The sequence below is a fragment of the Polypterus senegalus genome, chromosome 4 (assembly GCF_016835505.1).
Source record: "Polypterus senegalus isolate Bchr_013 chromosome 4, ASM1683550v1, whole genome shotgun sequence".
Classification (NCBI taxonomy): Eukaryota; Metazoa; Chordata; class Cladistia; order Polypteriformes; family Polypteridae; genus Polypterus; species Polypterus senegalus.
In genome coordinates, this window is record NC_053157.1 from 142,969,195 (window position 1) to 142,986,416 (window position 17,222).

The window sequence follows — 17,222 nt, forward strand, 5'->3', positions numbered from 1 at the left end:
GGCTGTATGTAATGTTAGCTAAGACCCGGCACTTAAAAGTTTCTCTCGCAGTTTCGCCGAGTTTGTGCCAAACACCACCCTGACCATCTCATCTTCCTCTGCATAAGCACAGTCCTTCACCCGTGAATATTTAGCGGCAGTGTTTCTATTGGATTGCTGCTGACTCACAGCCTTATATGGGCAGGCACTAAATTACGTGGGAGGCGTAACTCTGCCTCCCATGGGCATCGAGCAGAAGTCTATTACAGTATATGGACAAAAAAATAGGTTCCAGTTATGACCATTACGCACAGAATTTCGAAATGAAACCTGCCCAACTTTTGTAAGTAAGCTGTAAGGAATGAGCCTGCCAAATTTCAGCCTTCTACCTACACGGGAAGTTGGAGAATTAGTGATGAGTGAGTGAGTGAGTGAGTGAGTGAGTGAGTGAGTGAGTGAGTGAGTGAGTGAGTCAGTGAGGGCTTTGCCTTTTATTAGTATAGATTAACATGTACATAGTATCTGATTTGTCAATATCTTATCTTGGTAGCATGCACACAGCATTTAAATATGTATTATACCATATAAAGAGATTGTTCAAGCCAGCATTATTATGTTTAATACAAGAATGTGTAATGGTAGTTGTCAACTGATTTACACTGGAAGATGTATTAATGACAAGAGACCACTTAGTCCATCAAGCTTGCCTTGATATCTAAAAGCTAAGCAGTCTATATATCTCAATCAGATGCTCTTAAAAGTTGTCAATATTTCCTCTTTACCCATATGTCTTGGCAGATTTTCCAGGTTCCCAACCCCTTTATGTCAAGAAGTATGAAGTATGTCCTGTATTCTGCTTTCTCAATTACGGTTACTATGTAACTGAAACTAATCTTATGGGTCAATTTAAGTTTGAGAGTTATTGGTGATCACTTTTTTCAGCAAGCCACCAGGCAGTCATTGCACACACTCACATTCAGTAAGGAAGATGTCAAAGGAGATAAAAAGATATATAAAAATTGTGAACAGATTCAAGAGAAAGCAGCTGCCCACCACCTGAGTACAAAGTGTTATCAAGAGAAAGTCATCAAGAAAAATCAGTCCTCTGTGTTACCAACTGCCAGCCGTCAAGCTATTCACTAGCTGAAAAGACATTTAGTTTTTTAATATTAGAAGCACAAGACTCCGTAAGATGCCTGAAGAATTATCCATCCATCCATTATCCAACCCGCTATATCCTAACTACAGGGTCACAGGGGTCTGCTTGAGCCAATCCTAGCCAACACAGGGCACAAAGCAAGAAACAAACCTTGGGCAGGGCGCCAGCCCACCGCAGCCTGAAAAATTATCAAATTCTAAAAAGAAAACTTCCAGAAATAAGCAAAAAAGGAATTAGAAATTCCCCAACAAAAGGACAGTTCCAACCTGACAACAAAGAAGAATAAAATCCTCTGCTGAATGGAACTAAATGAGAGACCAAAGAGATGAATGGGAAGTAATGTGTAAGAGAGAGAGAGAGGAATTTCACCAAAAAGGATCACAGAAAGCAAAGCAGGGGGGACTTGGAAATTATTAATTTTATACTCATGCATCTTTTTAAGAACTGAACAAATAAGGATGTGAGGGAGAACTGAGGATGCATTAGGGGGCATTGAGGAGACCATGTATACTGATCGAATGATCAGAGCCAAGTTAGGCAGAGAAATGTAAATAGAAAGATTAAAAAAGAAGAGAGGATGGTCGACAGCCTTGTCTAGCACTTCTGCATAATATAAATGGGTTAGATGATGTCCGAATTAGTAAAAATGACTGCTAAGATGAAGAAATACAGGGTCTTGACCCTATTGATAAATTATAGTACAAAAATTTCAGTACATTGGTTTAAATGCCTTTTTAGTGTTTAAAGAGAAAAGGGAAGTTGGAGGTGTTAAAGACATGAGCTGCATCAGTTACATAAAGAAGGTGGCCAAAGATGTTTGCAGCATGATGGGCCTAAATAAAAAGCTGTCTGATTCAGGTGTACTAACTTGTGGATAGCAGTTTATAACTATTGGGGAAGGCATTTTGGAAACAGCTTGACACTGGAGTTCAACAAAGGTTTTGGGGTGCAATTTGAACAATCAGGAGGTTTCTTAACCTTTTTTATAAGAGTAGATGGATTAATTTTTTATCAGACATGGCAAAATTTCACTTCAGGAAAATTGAGTTTTGTTTGCAAAAGATTAGCATGGTCTGGTGATCTTCTTTTACTCACAGAGTCCAGAGCTTTTGTTTGTTCTGTCATTGAAAGAAGAGAGTCTGTAAGTTAAATCTCCTCTGGAACAAGCCTACAGCACACCAGGCATTATAGAAGAGACCTAATATTAGATGGGGAACAGTCTGAATTTACTGAAAATAATTCTGAATAGAATTTAAGTAAATATTTACTGGTATAAGCAAGATTGCTGGCAGTAAACCCAGATTTATTTTTGGTGGCCTCAATGAAAGACTAGGTTCTATTAATTTACTAGGTTTGGCCCAGTATGCATAAAATCCTGTGTATCATGGACTTCAAATTCAGCCCTTTGTAGAGGCAGAGACTTTTGTTCATGTCTAGCATAGCTTATTAGGGATTTGTGCCTGGGGTCAGCAAGCACTAAAAATGACAGGCTCAATTCTAACTCAGCTATTTTCTGTCATTTAGAATATGCCAAAACACTGCCAAAACAGACTGTGAAATTGCAAATATTGAATATTGTATAGCAAATCAAACAAATGCAGGATCATCTATGGAGTAAGAACTGCTTAATATTATTTAATTTGGAAGCAAATTTCTTGTCAGAGCAGACAGTCTGTGTATTGAATATTGAAGAATTTGTTGTGACAATGTGTAGATAAAAAAACACATGCGCGCGCACACACACACATAAAACACCTTGTTTGAGGGGCAAACACAGAAGTAATTGATATACAAGCAGATCTGAAGTTGGGAATTCTTTCCTTTAACTTTTTAAAGGTCATATCATTCTATCAAGAGTACTAAAGCCCTTTATACCTTAATATTCTTTGTTTTTTTCTATTTCTGAACTTTCAAAACTTTTACAAAGATTTTAAAATGTCTTGCACCTTTGTTCCTTTTCTGGCCTTGTTTTGTTTTCTTTCATCAATTTATTTATTTTGTTTTTGTTGTGCATGCAAGATCTGTGAATCGGATAACAGCACGATGCTGCCCTCAAAATTAAAAGCATTAGTGTGCTGACATCACAGGCTGCATTGGCACAGCTTGAAATGATTCATAATGAATGCTGCTGCCACAATCAATATGGTTGCGGTCACAATCGTGTTCGTTAAATTGCAGAAATTTAAAATTAGAACTTGGAGGACAAAAAAATTCTCAAAACACATTAGGATGTTTGCAAACTAAATGGGTACCAGAGAGGCAGGAAAAATTGGAGGAAACGCAAAGCACAGTGATACTGTAAATTAAGACAATTACTTCAGTGTAATTGAGACTAGACTCTGGAAAGGAATGGTGGGGCAACAGAAAGGAAGAAGTAAGCCAAATCTACATCAGAGGTAAACTTACAAAGAACTTATGTGATTTGAGGGCTGACATGGCAGATAGGAATGGGAAATTTATCGAAAGTATTTGCATCTGCCCCAAGGATGATGTCATAGTCCTTGAAATGTAAAATATGACTAGCTAAGAATGACCACAATAAAGGCTGGTATGGGGTTGGAAAGTAAGTAGAACAGAATGCAATCTTCCTACCACTTCTATTTATAACAAATAAGAGGACCTTCCATTATTGTCCAAACTTAAGTTGGAACTTATGGCACACTATAATGGCCACACCATTTGAGAGCTTGAAAAGTACAATGTTGCTGCACCAAATCAGGACATATATCATTGGAGGAATGGAATGTGTGTTTTATTTTTCAAAAGATCCTTTAACAATTAAACTGAGGTCTAGAATGTTTCAGGAAGTGACCATTAAGTTGACTATGAGGGTGGACAGAGGAAAAACAGAGATAGACGATTGATAGATCCATATAAAATTTCAAAGTCAACCATCAATACAGAGCACACACCCAATCATTAAAACAGAAACCTACCAAAGAAGGTAAAATGACAGGCTAAGTTGGTCAACAAACTTAAAACTTCATGCCTGCAGATGGTTGTGTTATGTCTGCAATATGTACATTTTACAACAGTGTGTTCTTGTTGGCCGTAAAGTGTTTGGGGTTAGAGGTTGAGTGTCTGGCGGGATTGGTGGTTCGGAAATAAACGCCTTTCTGAGAAAAACTGCACCTGTACGCTCTCGTATCGTATGCAACATTTTGGCGACAAGGATGGCTGAATTTTCACTTCCACCACCATCTCCCTTTCTTTCCCTGCCTGGAGAGCCTTCAGTGCCTTGGTCCTGATGGCTGGAGTCTTTCGAAACGTACCTCCTGGCTCTTGACTTGCAAAATGTAAGTGATGCGCGCAAAAGAGCTTTGCTCCTACACTGTCTGGGAACGGAGGGACAGCGCGTGTTTAAGACTTTGGGGAACGCAGCCACATACTCAGCTGCTGTGACTCTCCTGGAGACGCACTTCTCCTGCTCGCAAAGTGTTATTCTCCGCCGAATCCTTTTTCGTAAACGACGACAGCAGGCAGGCGAATCGGTTCACCAATACGTGGCCAACTTAAGGGGTTTAGCCAGTTTATGCAAGTTCGGAGACATGCAAGATGAATTTATTAGGGATCAGTTGGCTGAGCACACAAACAATCCAAAAGTCCGGGAAAAGCTCTTGCTAGAATCAGATGATTTAAGTCAATCAAGGGCAATCCACATTGCATTTCAGATCGAGTCTGCCGCGGAGTTCGCCGCCAAACTCGACACATCTCCTGCTTCCTCAGCAGTGACAGGAGACGCAGCTCAAGCACTGCAATGCACAGAAGACTCAGACAACTGCAACGAGGATCCCGGTGTGCAGCTTACGCGACAGCTTCCTCCAAGACCCCAGCGTTTTTGTGGAAACTGTGGCTCTAAATCACACTCCACGAGAGCGCAGAGCTGCCCTGCCAGGGGTCAGATATGCCAGCGCTGCAATAAGGCCAATCACTTCGCGAAAGTTTGCCGTTCCGCTCCGGCATCGTCAAAGCCTGTGACAATTCATAATGTGGCATCTAGGCATACATTTTTTAAAACCTGCACAGTAGAACTAGACAACGTATGTCTTCCGCTTTTGCTAGATACTGGGGCAACAATGTCTCTGTTAAATCTAAAGACTAAGAAGAAGTTTTTCCCAGATCTCCAGCTATCTGCTCCAGTCACCACTCTTTGTGGCTATGCCAGCTCTAAGATTGACATTGTGGGTTCAGTTGAGCTGTCAGTACGCTATGGTTCTAAGTTTCTTCCGCAATTCACATTTCATGTCTCCCGCCATGGTGCCAACCTCTTAGGCCTGGATCTTTTTAACAGCCTTGGTTTTACCCTTGTTGACACTAGTGGATCTGTAATTCTTAATGTCTGCTCCACTTGGCAACAGAAGTGGCCATCACTTTTTGATGGACTTGGTTGTCTCTCTGCCTTTCATCACCAGCCTTTGCTAGATCTCACTGTGCCTCCTGTCATCCAGCCACCATGCCACATCCCACTGGCTTTTCGTGACGGGGTATCTGCTGAACTGCAACGCCTCCTAGAGGCTGGAATTATAGAACCTGTTAATGCTGCCCCATGGATTTCCAATTTGGTTGTTGCAAAAAAAAAGTCAGGGGAACTACGAGTCTGTGTCGATCTAAGAGCAGTAAACAAGGCAGTCATTCCTGACAAATACCCTCTGCCAACTTCAGAGGAGCTAACTACACAATTTTATGGATCTTGTTTCTTTACAAAGTTAGATCTCCGTCAAGGATATCTGCAGGTGCCACTCCACCCCAGCAGTCGAGACCTGACTGCATTTGTCACTCACATTGGGGTTTTCCGATATACTAGAATGCCATTTGGACTCAGTTCAGGCCCGAGTTGCTTTCAGAAGATAATGTCAACCATCTTGGCTGGGATTCCAGGGGTTGTCATTTATCTTGATGATATAGTTGTGCATGGTCCCACAACCTCTACCCATGATGAGCGTCTCAAAAGAGTGTTTTCAGCTCTGGCCAGGCATAATCTCACTCTTAATGGTGATAAATGTGTGTTTTCTGCACCTTCAATTGAATTTGTGGGTTTCCGACTATCTGCAGATGGTTTAACCCCACTCCAGTCTAACACAGAGGCAATTCAGAGAATTCCAGAGCCCACGTCAGTAGCACAGGTTGCTTCATTTTTGGGTATGACTGCATACTATCTACGTTTTCTGCCGCAATACTCCTCCACTACTGTACCCTTACGTCAACTTTTGAAGAAAGATGCTCCCTGGGCATGGACTCCAGCCTGCACAGAGGCTTTTCAGTTACTAAAGGCTCAGCTTGTTTCACCGCCTGTGCTGGCACACTTTGACCTCAATAGTCCCACCTTAGTCACATGTGATGCATCTGGAGCTGCTCTTGGGGCTGTACTGTCTCAGATTCATTAGGGGACTGAGAAACCTGTGGCATTTGCTTCTAGAGCTCTTAGCCCAGGTGAACAGAAATACTCAGTTAGTGAGCGAGAAGCACTGGCATGTATCTGGGCTTGTGAACGGTGGCACATGTATCTGTATGGCCGTGCATTTACACTCAGAACTGACCACCAAGCTCTCACTGCACTGCTTTCTATATCTGGTTCTGGTCACAGGCCACTAAGACTGCACCGCTGGTCAGAGCGTCTCCAGCAGTACAATTTTAAACTCCAGTATACTCCCGGGCGCCACAATGTGGTGGCTGACCTACTGTCTCGGTTCTCAGCTCCTCCAGTCATGACTCCCTGCCCTAATTCTGCTGAGCCTGAACTTGTTCAGCTTCTTCACACACCTCTAGAGGCCATGGTGTCACTCCAGGAGCTGCAGCAGGCCTCAGAGCAAGACCCTGTGCTCACTTAGCTTCGTACTTTTATCAGGCAGGGGTGGCCTACTCAAGTACTGGCTGAGGTGACGCCATTCCATCGTGTCAAGGATGAACTCACTTGCTGGAATGAAAGCTGTGTTGCTCGTGGTCTCTGCACAGTAGTTCCAAGGTCTCTCCAGGCACGAGTCCTGGCTATGGCACATGAGGGCCATTTGGGTATTGTCCGTGATAAGCAACGATGTCGCAACCTTGTGTGGTGGCCAGGGATTGATGCTGATATTGAAGCTCTGGTCAAGGAATGCCCTGCTAGCCTTCTTAGCGGTAAAATGGGTCCTCCATCCACACCCCCATTGCAGCCAGTTCAGTGGCCTGTTAAGCCTTGGGAACACCTACAGCTAGACATCTGCGGTGAGTTACATGGTGTTCCACATCATCAGCGTTTTCTTATTGTGGCATATGACCTACACTCTAAGTGGCCAGAAGTAGCCTCAGTTGGATCAGTTACAACCAGAGCTGTGATTGAGTTTTTGGAGTCCATTTTGCTCGCTGGGGGTTGCCAGTGGCTGTTTCAACAGATAATGGTCCAAAATTCACTTCTGTTGAATTTACAAGCTTTTTGATGAGTAAAGGAATTCGCCACCACCGCACAGCATTCTACCACCCTCAGGCCAATGGGGGGGTAGAGCGTCTAAATAAAACTTTAAAAAATGGCATTAGAGCACATTTGGCAGATGGATGCACATTTCTCTCTGCACTTCTCCAGACACTTCTTCACTACAGAGTAGGGATGGGTATCGTTTAGTTTTTATCCGATACCGGTGCCAAAACGGTACTTTTGAAACGGTGCCGGTGCTTAAACGGTGCTCGAACCGGTGCTTAAAAATAAAGAACACAAACTTCGTCCAAAAACCTCTTGCGTTTTTATTTTTCCCAGTAATTTTTTTTAAACAAAATTATAACAAACCTAGCCCTTTCTGTCAATAAAACATAACTTCTTTGGTTGGAACCAGTGCTTAAACAATTGAAAACACAAACTTTGTCATGAAACCTGTGATGTTTAGCAGTTTTTTTGCAAGAAGATAATCATATTAGCCTTTTCTGGAGCTATACGGCATCGTTCTTGGCTGATGGCATGCCCAGCACAAGAGAAAACTCTTTCAGAAGGCGTTGATGACGCTGGGACACATAAATAAAACATATAAACCAGTTCCCAGAATAAACAGAAAATACATTTGAATTTTCATTAATTTTTTTCTTCCAGATAAAAAATAAAAACATATAGCTCATATACCTTTTATTCAAATATAGTTTACTTATAATATTTAGAGAAGACTTACAAAGCTAAGCAGCTATGGACATATTAACCTTTACAGTATTATACAGTCTATTTTTTTTTTATGTAAGAGTAATACAACATTTTTCACCTGAATGATGGTGACTCCACCGTTGAAAATGGATGGAGATCTTTGACTATAAATTTTGTCACTGCCCTATGAATTTTGTCCACTTTTTCTTTCGTCATTTTAGCCTTTTTGGCCAGGGTGAAGGGAGTATCTGCCATCAAACAAGAAGACAGCCGCATGTAACCACGACGGTGTTTGCTAGTTCACCTTACATGCATTAATGTAATAACGTGGTTAGTCTACTCAATGTAAATTGCACAAACAACATTAAGCTACTCACGCAGAGAAGAACGGGTGCTGCTGCCATCATCATCATCAGTTATCATTTCTGCTACACTGGCAGGGCTAGGGGCCGGACTCTCCTCCTCGGTTCTTGGATGTTGCTAACTCCGAGAACAGGCACCACACCCGCAGTAGATGTGCTCGGTGTGATGTCTTGCTGCAAGTTATCAAATGCGGTGCATTTTTCGGCTTTTAAAAAAACGCCATGTGTTTCATTAGATTTGAGGTGTTACCTCCTTTGCACATTATTACCTTTAAGCATTTGTTGCAGGCTGCTGAGTTTATATCTTTTGCTGTGAAGTACAGCCACACTCTCGAGCGCTTCAGCTTCGGCATTTTAGCTCTGCTCTAAAAAAAAACCCGTACATACCTGGGCCCGCCTACTATCCTTGGAAAGGAAGTGATTGGCTAGATTTCTCAGGGAAAAAAGCACCGAAATGAAGCACCGAATTGTGCGCTGCTTTTCGGTCTGGTTACTACCGTTCATGTCAGCACCGGTTCCACAATGGCACCGGACACCGGTACCCATCCCTAATACAGAGCTACACAGCACTCAACTACAGGCAGTTCACCTGCAGCTCTTATGATTGGTCAGGAACTTCAGCTTCCACTGGATCGTCTGCGTGCCCAACCAGCTTTGCCCACTGCGATGCATACACACAACAGGGTGTACAAAAGCCAGAATAAAATGAAGCAACATTTTGACAGGTCACGCAGGGTTAAAATGCCAGACATAATTGTATCAGATTGGGTCAGGGTGTGGAGGCCACATCGAGAACATAAGTTGAAATCTTTTTGGTCTTCTCCTTTACAAGTAATAAGCCAACTAGGACCTGCCACATTTTGTCTGGCTGATGGTTCCCGATGGCATGCAAGCCGCCTCCGCAAGATCCCTGCACCACCAGTGCCAAGCTGTGACTCTTCAGGTTTTACACCAGAGTGGCTCGATTCAACTGCAGGATCATTGGTCCCTATGGAGGAAGGGGTATCCTGAGGTGTTGCAACCTCTGACTGAAACCATCTCCAGACCTGAACGCTTCAGAACTCGGCCAGCCAGATTCAAAGATTTCCTTACTGTTTTCACAGTTAAGCAGACTTTAGAATGACCTTTGGGTTTTGGAAGAAGCGCACAAAAAGAAAAAAAAATACTTCTGTACAATTTCAATTACTTCTGAAAGTTCGAGCCTTATGTTATGTTTTTCTGGGAGTCAGTGTACTTGGTGGGGGAGGGGGGAAATGTTATGTCTGCAATATGTACATTTTACGACAGTGTGTTCTTGTTGGCCGTAAAGTGTTTGGGGTTAGAGGTTGAGTGTCTGGCGGGATTGGTGGTTCGGAAATAAACGCCATTTTCTGAGAAAAACTGCACCTGTACGCTCAGGTGTTTGTGTACAGTGAGAAACAGAGCGCCCTGGTACAGCTATGTATTGTTTCGGAAAAGAATTTAGGTGGTTCTGCTAATTATCTTCCTTCATAAATATGACACTGTTCCCCTAGCTGAGGCGTCACAAGATGGATACTCGTTCCTTCATAAGTCTAGAGATTCTGGTCGAGGAGGAGGCCTTGGACTAATTCATTGTAACAGGATGCAAATCTCTTCTAAAAATGTAGGCAACTTTACATCCTTTGAGGCATTCATTTTAAATATTAAAACAGATTCCAACACAATTATAGTGCTAGTCTACAGACCACCAGGGCCATATTCATTGTTCATGACTGAATTTAGCAACCTTCTATCTGATTTGGCTATAAATTATGATCACGTAGTACTGATGGGGGATTTTAATGTACACATTGATGTGGAAACTGACACTTTTAGCAAATGTTTTACTTATTTGTTAAATTCAGTAGGATTTTGTCAGATTGTCAAAGGTCCAACTCATAATCATAACCACATATTAGATTTAATTATAACTTACAAAGTTGAAATTCAAAATTTAAATATTACTCCATTAAATTAAGTTATTTCCGATTACTACTTAATTACATTTGATTTAGTCCTGCCCTTGCCAACGCACTCACAGATTAAAACAAAGACAGTGCGACATCTAGATTGTAATTCTGCTTCAAAATTTATAGATACCTTGAGTAAGTTGAGTGTAATTGTGGAAAACCATTTAGATCAGTTAACATCAAATGTAAACGTGGAAAACAATTTAGATCAGCTAACATCACATTATAATGTGACCTTGAGAGATGCTCTGGACACAGTGGCTCCCCTTAAAACAAAAGTGATCAAAGCACATAGAAACTCTCCCTGGTTTAATGAAAATACTCGAGCTCTTAAATTAGAGTGTTGAAAACTGGAGCACAGATGGAGAACAACAAAGCTACATGTCTTTCAAATTGCATGGACAGAGAGTGTAAATAAATATAAAAAAGCCCTCTTTAAAGCTTGCTCAGAATACTATTCTACATTAATAGATAGCAATAATAAAAATCCACGGGTACTGTTTAGAACAGTGGCTAAATTAACAAATGGGAATTCAGATCAACAGTGCAAAATACCAACAGATATTAGCAGTACAGACTTTATGAACTTCTTCAATGAGAAAATTAAAAATATAAGATCCCAGATCTCAGCATCACAGTACAAACCAAATACTAGCTTAGCAGACCCTGTCTCACATTGCATTCAGCACTTTAATAATTTTAATCCTGTAACTGAGCAGGAAGTCTTAACTTTAATTTCTAAAATGAAGCCCACTACTTGTTCCCTAGATCCAGTGCCAACAAAACTAGTAAAAAGTGCAATGGATGTTCTTGCAGCGCCTATTCTAAACATTATCAATAGTTCATTATTGCATGGCACAATACCTGATGCACTAAAAGTGTCAGTCATTAAACCATTACTTAAAAAGTCAGACCTAGACCCACACATACTAAATAATTACAGGCCTATTTCAAATTTACCATTTCTCTCTAAAATACTAGAAAAAGTAGTCGCCAGTCAGCTTCAGTCACACCTTACGCATTACAATTTATTTGAGAAATTCCAGTCTGGTTTTCGCACTGGTCATAGTACAGAAACGGCACTAACACGGGTTGTAAATGACATTCTGATATCCTCTGATGAAGGAAACTCCACTGTAATTATGTTGTTAGACTTAAGTGCAGCATTTGACACCATTGACCATTCTATTTTACTGCACAGGCTAGAAAATGATGTTGGGCTTACAGGCCCCGTGCTTGCTTGGTTTAGTTCTTATTTATCAAATCGATTACAATATGTACAGAAATGTGCTGACAGTACTCCAACATTATACACAGAAGTTCAATATGGTGTCCCGCAGGGCTCAGTATTGGGACCTTTACTGTTTTCACTTTATATGCTTCCACTGGGATCTCTCATTAGGAAACATAATGTTAATTTTCACTCGAATGCAGATGACACCCAGTTATACCTTTCATTTAAATCAAATAAAGTTTCTCAGATGTTGTCTTTAATTAGTTGTGTTAGTGAATTAAAGAAGTGGATGAATGAGAACTACTTGTCTTTAAATACAGATGAAAACAGAGATGGTTATTGTTGGAGGGAATGACGCTGATCACAACAATATTTTGTCATCATTTAACTCAGTTGGAGTCCCATTTAAAGAGCATATTACAAAGTTGTCCAAAACATGTTTATTCCATCTTAAAAATGTTAGGAAATTAAGGTGCTTTCTAAATAAACAGGATTCTAAGAAATTAATTCGGGCATTTATCTCTAGTAGGATTGACTACTGCAATGCTGTGTTCACTGGCTGTTCAAACTGTTCTCTATACAGCCTCTAGTTAATCCAAAATGCGGCTGCAAGAATAATTACAAGAACAAGAAAATATGAACACATAACTCCAGTTCTTAAATCCTTACACTGGCTCCTGGTTAAGTTTAGGGCAGATTTCAAATCCTCCTTTTAACATATAAAGCATTAAATGGCCAAGGTCCGGCTTATTTGTCTGAACTTATCATGACTTACAAACCTGAGCGCACATTAAGATCTCAAGATGCCAGTCTGGTTAGGATTGCAAGGATTAATAAAATAACAGTGGGAGGTCGAGCTTTTAGTTACAGGGCCCCTAAACTGTGGAATGGTCTGCCTGCTTCTATAAGAGATGCCCCTTCGGTTTCAGCCTTTAAATCCCAGCTGAAGACTCACTACTTCAGTTTAGCATATCCTGACTAGAGCTGCTGATTTACTGTACATACTGCATCACTGTTGTCAGTCATTAGCACTTTAACATAAGTAACATGATAGTTATAATTGAATACTAACCCTCATCTGTTCTCGGTACTCAAATGTGGCAATTGGTGCCACGGTCCAGCTGCCAAGTTGCTTGCCTGCCTGTGGTAAAGTCATCCCTGATGGAGGATCACAGGAATCATGGGAAAGAGGGGTCCTTTCATCAGATTGGCCGGCCCAGCAATGTTTCAGCTATGGAATGGCCAAATGGGGGCGGCAGCTTGATGGATGAGGTCTCCAGGACTCTAAAAATATCCAAATCTTATTATATGATATCATCTACTGTTAAATTCTGCTCCGTACTTCTAAAATTTTTATTTTTATGCTGTATTGAGGATTTGTTCTGTTCTGTGTATTGGATTGTATTGACCCCCTTCTTTTGACACTCACTGCACATCCAACCTACCTGGAAAGGGGTCTTTGAACTGCCTTTCTCAAGGTTTCTTCCATTTTTCCCTACAAGGTTTTTTTTTGGGAGTTTTTCCTTGTCTTCTCAGAGAGTCAAGGCTGGAGGGCTGTCAAGAGGCAGGGCCTGTTAAAGCCCATTGCAGCACATCCTGTGTGATTTTGGGCTATACAAAAATAAACTGTATTGTATTGTATTGTATTCATAATGTACTGTGAAGTACTTGATCCACGCTGACAAAGTAAACAGCCTTCTCATTAAATAGATGAATACTGCTACAGCACAAGTAAGACACATTTTACAAAATGTTTGGAAGATGGCTGGAGCAAAATGAGCCACACTGTAATTTTTATAAGCATTTCTACATGTTTCTTCAGTGGTTGTGCGAGAGGCAAACCATGTATTTCTTAATTTTTAATATATAGCTCTTAAACTAAAACAAAAACTAAACTGGAATGATTTGGTCAAAATTAAAACTAATAAATGTATGTCACTTATTAATAAAAACTAAAATTGAGACAATCAAAGGTTCATAAAAAAAAAACTGAAACTAAACTAAAAATGAAAGACGTAAAAATAGTATGGAATTTAAAAATGCTGATCTAAAACAACCTTAAGATGAACTATGGAAAATTGATTCCAAATCAGATGACTTGAATAAAATATTAAAAAAAGAGAATAATAAAGAAAAAAACAGAGGTGAGTAGCACAGAGGAGTATAGTAGCTATACTGCACATAACACCAATACAAAGGTCACCTGTAATATCCAGTCTGCCTAAGATATTGTGCGGGAACAACAGTAGCTTCAGAAGCTTAAGAAGTAGAAAGTTCAACAGCAATGGAGTTACAGCATAGTGAATATAAACAGGCAAGTCCAAAAACACCTTTAATAATACCTTGCAACACAGAGGTGGGAAACAAAGAGGAGGAAAACCTTTTTGGGAAATAAAGACCAATGAGCCACTATTAAAAGAATGTGACTGTAGCTTGAAAATTATCAATGGCCTCAGTGGATAATCTTGGTTTGCCTTCAATCACAAACCAGATGCATGAGAAAGACTGGGAGAAACCAGGTCCAAAAAAGTGGCTTCACCAGCTCTTAATTACAGGCTTCATTCTTTCTCAGATTGGCATAGTTTAGAAATCTCCTCATGAGGGACAGACTTCTGTTTGGGAAGAGTATATTTTATGACATGTTTTAACTACAAATGAGAAATTGCACAGACTGGGAAATATAGCTAGGCCAGAGGTATTTCATTAAAGTGGTGACATGATTTGAATTTTCATTCTATATTTTTTTTATGTTTTCTTTAACCTCCTATTGCTTGTAAATTAAAATTTCCATCATTTAATGGACATCTTTGTGGGTGCAACAATATTGATTGTAGCAGTAGTATTTATTATCAATCATTTTGTTGGCCATGCAGACAATGATTTCGGTACACTATGCTTTAACTTTCGAGGGAAACATCGTGATGCCATCCAATTCACAGATGGCCAGGAGTGTGTGATGCGTGACTAGGCCGGTTTGTGCAAGTTTGTTTGGACTCAATCTAAAAAATCTCCTAATTTCATCCCTGGCTACAAGTTCCTTTCTGTCTTTTTCACTATGTCTGTCGGCTTTATGTTTTGGCTCAGTTTTTGTGTATATTCTGATTTTTAACTGTCTTGCTATGCCCCACACTATCATTTTGGTTTAACGCACTGAGCTTGTTTCCTAGATTCTCACTCTCCCAGTAGTTGACCTTGGCTTGTTTATACTTTTCATTTGCTCCTGATTCTATTTCTTTTCAGAACTGCTGCCACCCTGTGAAGTCAGTAAAACTGAAATCTCTGATGAAAAGGCATGTCAATTAAAGTCTACGAATTGGAGGAAAGTATCAGAAAAAAATGACTGGCCCCAGAGAGCTAGCCTAGTATGCATCCATCAACCACTTGTCTTGTGGTCGCCATAATGCCTTTGGTAGTTCTGAAGGCCAGAATTAATTCCCCACTCAACCTTCTCTGCTCAAGTTTAAAGAGTTCATATAATTTTAGTCTATGAAGAGTGCAAAATGCCCTTCTGTACATGGTCCGTCAGGGCTCTCATTGAGGACAGATGTGAATCATCATAGACTGAGCAAGTAATCAAACAATATATCATTAGTATTCTCCATCTCCTGGATGGGTGAGTGCGTAATAATTTGCTTCTCATCTTAAACATATTTGCAGTAAAATAAATAATTAAAGTGTAAGAGAAAATGGTATTGTACCAACACCAAATTCTGTTTTTTAAAATCATTTTATGTTATTATTTAATTGTTAATGAACACTTTTTTAAGACTTTTCAACTTTACAAAAAGTTGCAACTGCGAGTAAATGTCTGAAAACATCAATCTCCTTGAATGATAATTATTCGTGAATAGTCTGTGTCGCCTTTTTTAAATCATGAAAAACCAGTGATTGTCTGAGTTCCATACAAAGAATAAGTTTAGAAGTAACTGGAATGTCAGAAACATCCAAAATATATTAAAGAAGAAGAAAGAATAAAGAGGAAATCTGTTCAAGGTCCAATTTAAAAAGGTGACCATCTTCTTTATTAATCTAAACCACAAAATTTGTTTATGACTTTTCTCTCCAAAACACCATGGATGTGGGTGTTTACATAATTGTGCCGTGCAGTACGCTGCAGTAGCATTTCAACTGGAGCTAATACTCAACAGAAGAAACTGATGTTAAAAATGGATGAACTGAATTTAATGGAAATTGAAATTGTTAAATATAACATGAATATTGAGCAAATGTCACATGACAATAAGCATGAACTTAGATTTCAAATGGATTGTTAATTTTTTCCTTTTCTGTCACCAATGCAGTAATAGCATACTCTTCAAGTGTTTATATTTTTTGTTAATTTCTTTTTTTTGTGCATCTATTCTGTCATGTGGAATATGTCTAGATTTAAGATTTTGTATTTCTTACATTTGCTCTTTGTTAAATAACGTATCATTTATTGCAATACTAATTTACATGTTAATACAAATAACATTATTTTAGAGCACCACTGTTTGTTTCCCAACCAATTAATACTCTTCTCTTAAGAATTCTAAAGAGATGAAAGAGTTTGATAAGAAACTAGCAGGAAGAAATTGCTTATCTCCCACAGCTTACAGTGAGCCATTCCTTATCGTCTCTAGCTTTAAGATCAGAAGCCGATGATTCACATGTGGACTTGCAGTACATGAAACCTAATTATTCAATTGATATTACAGGTAAGAGGAAATTTGACAAGGGACCAGGGTTCTGTTTAGGCAAAATGTCTTTTTATGTATATACAATACATGTGATTCCTACCTAGCCTCAGTGAGGGGGCTAATAATATACGTAGTAAATGCTCTGTAAATAATTTTGCTCATATTACAACTACATTACACTTGAAAATACAATTGCTTCTGACTACATCAGAAATTAAAAAAAATATATTTATGATAATGAACAAGCATTATTTTAGATAATTCTTTCCATTTTTCTTTTACAACAGCATTGTAAATTAATTTGTAATTTTTAATTTACTTTTTTGAGTGGTGTCTACTAGGTATGTACAATATGCTTTTATTAAAAGAAAAGCCAGTCCTGACATTAATCTATTTTTGGCTGTATATATTTACAGTAAGAAAACCAGAATGCATCTCTCTAAAAAGTAAAATTGTACCAATTGGGTGCGGGGATACTGCATCATATATTTAACAATGATAAATGGATCACTGCACCTAATAACAGGATGTGAAAAGTAGCAGGCCTGGAACAGAGCTGAGTGAGTTTACATGATACTGATTCTGCTACAGTATAATAACAGTGCCATTTAAAACAGTTTGATTGCCATGATAAATACATCTCTACACAAAACAAGCACTGTCTCATTTGAAAGAACTGGACTGCCACAGTGCTGAATAACTTTGAATAAACAAACATGTTTGAAAGTAACATTATGTCC

General features: G+C 39.5%; 1 protein-coding gene across 5 annotated transcripts in view; it reads right to left on the minus strand.

Moving 5' to 3' along the window:
• The window catches only part of LOC120527687 (gamma-aminobutyric acid receptor subunit alpha-4-like), a 256,176-nt gene that overhangs the window by 145,574 nt on the left and 93,380 nt on the right, over positions 1-17,222 (minus strand). The gene's annotated exons all lie outside the window — the stretch shown is intronic.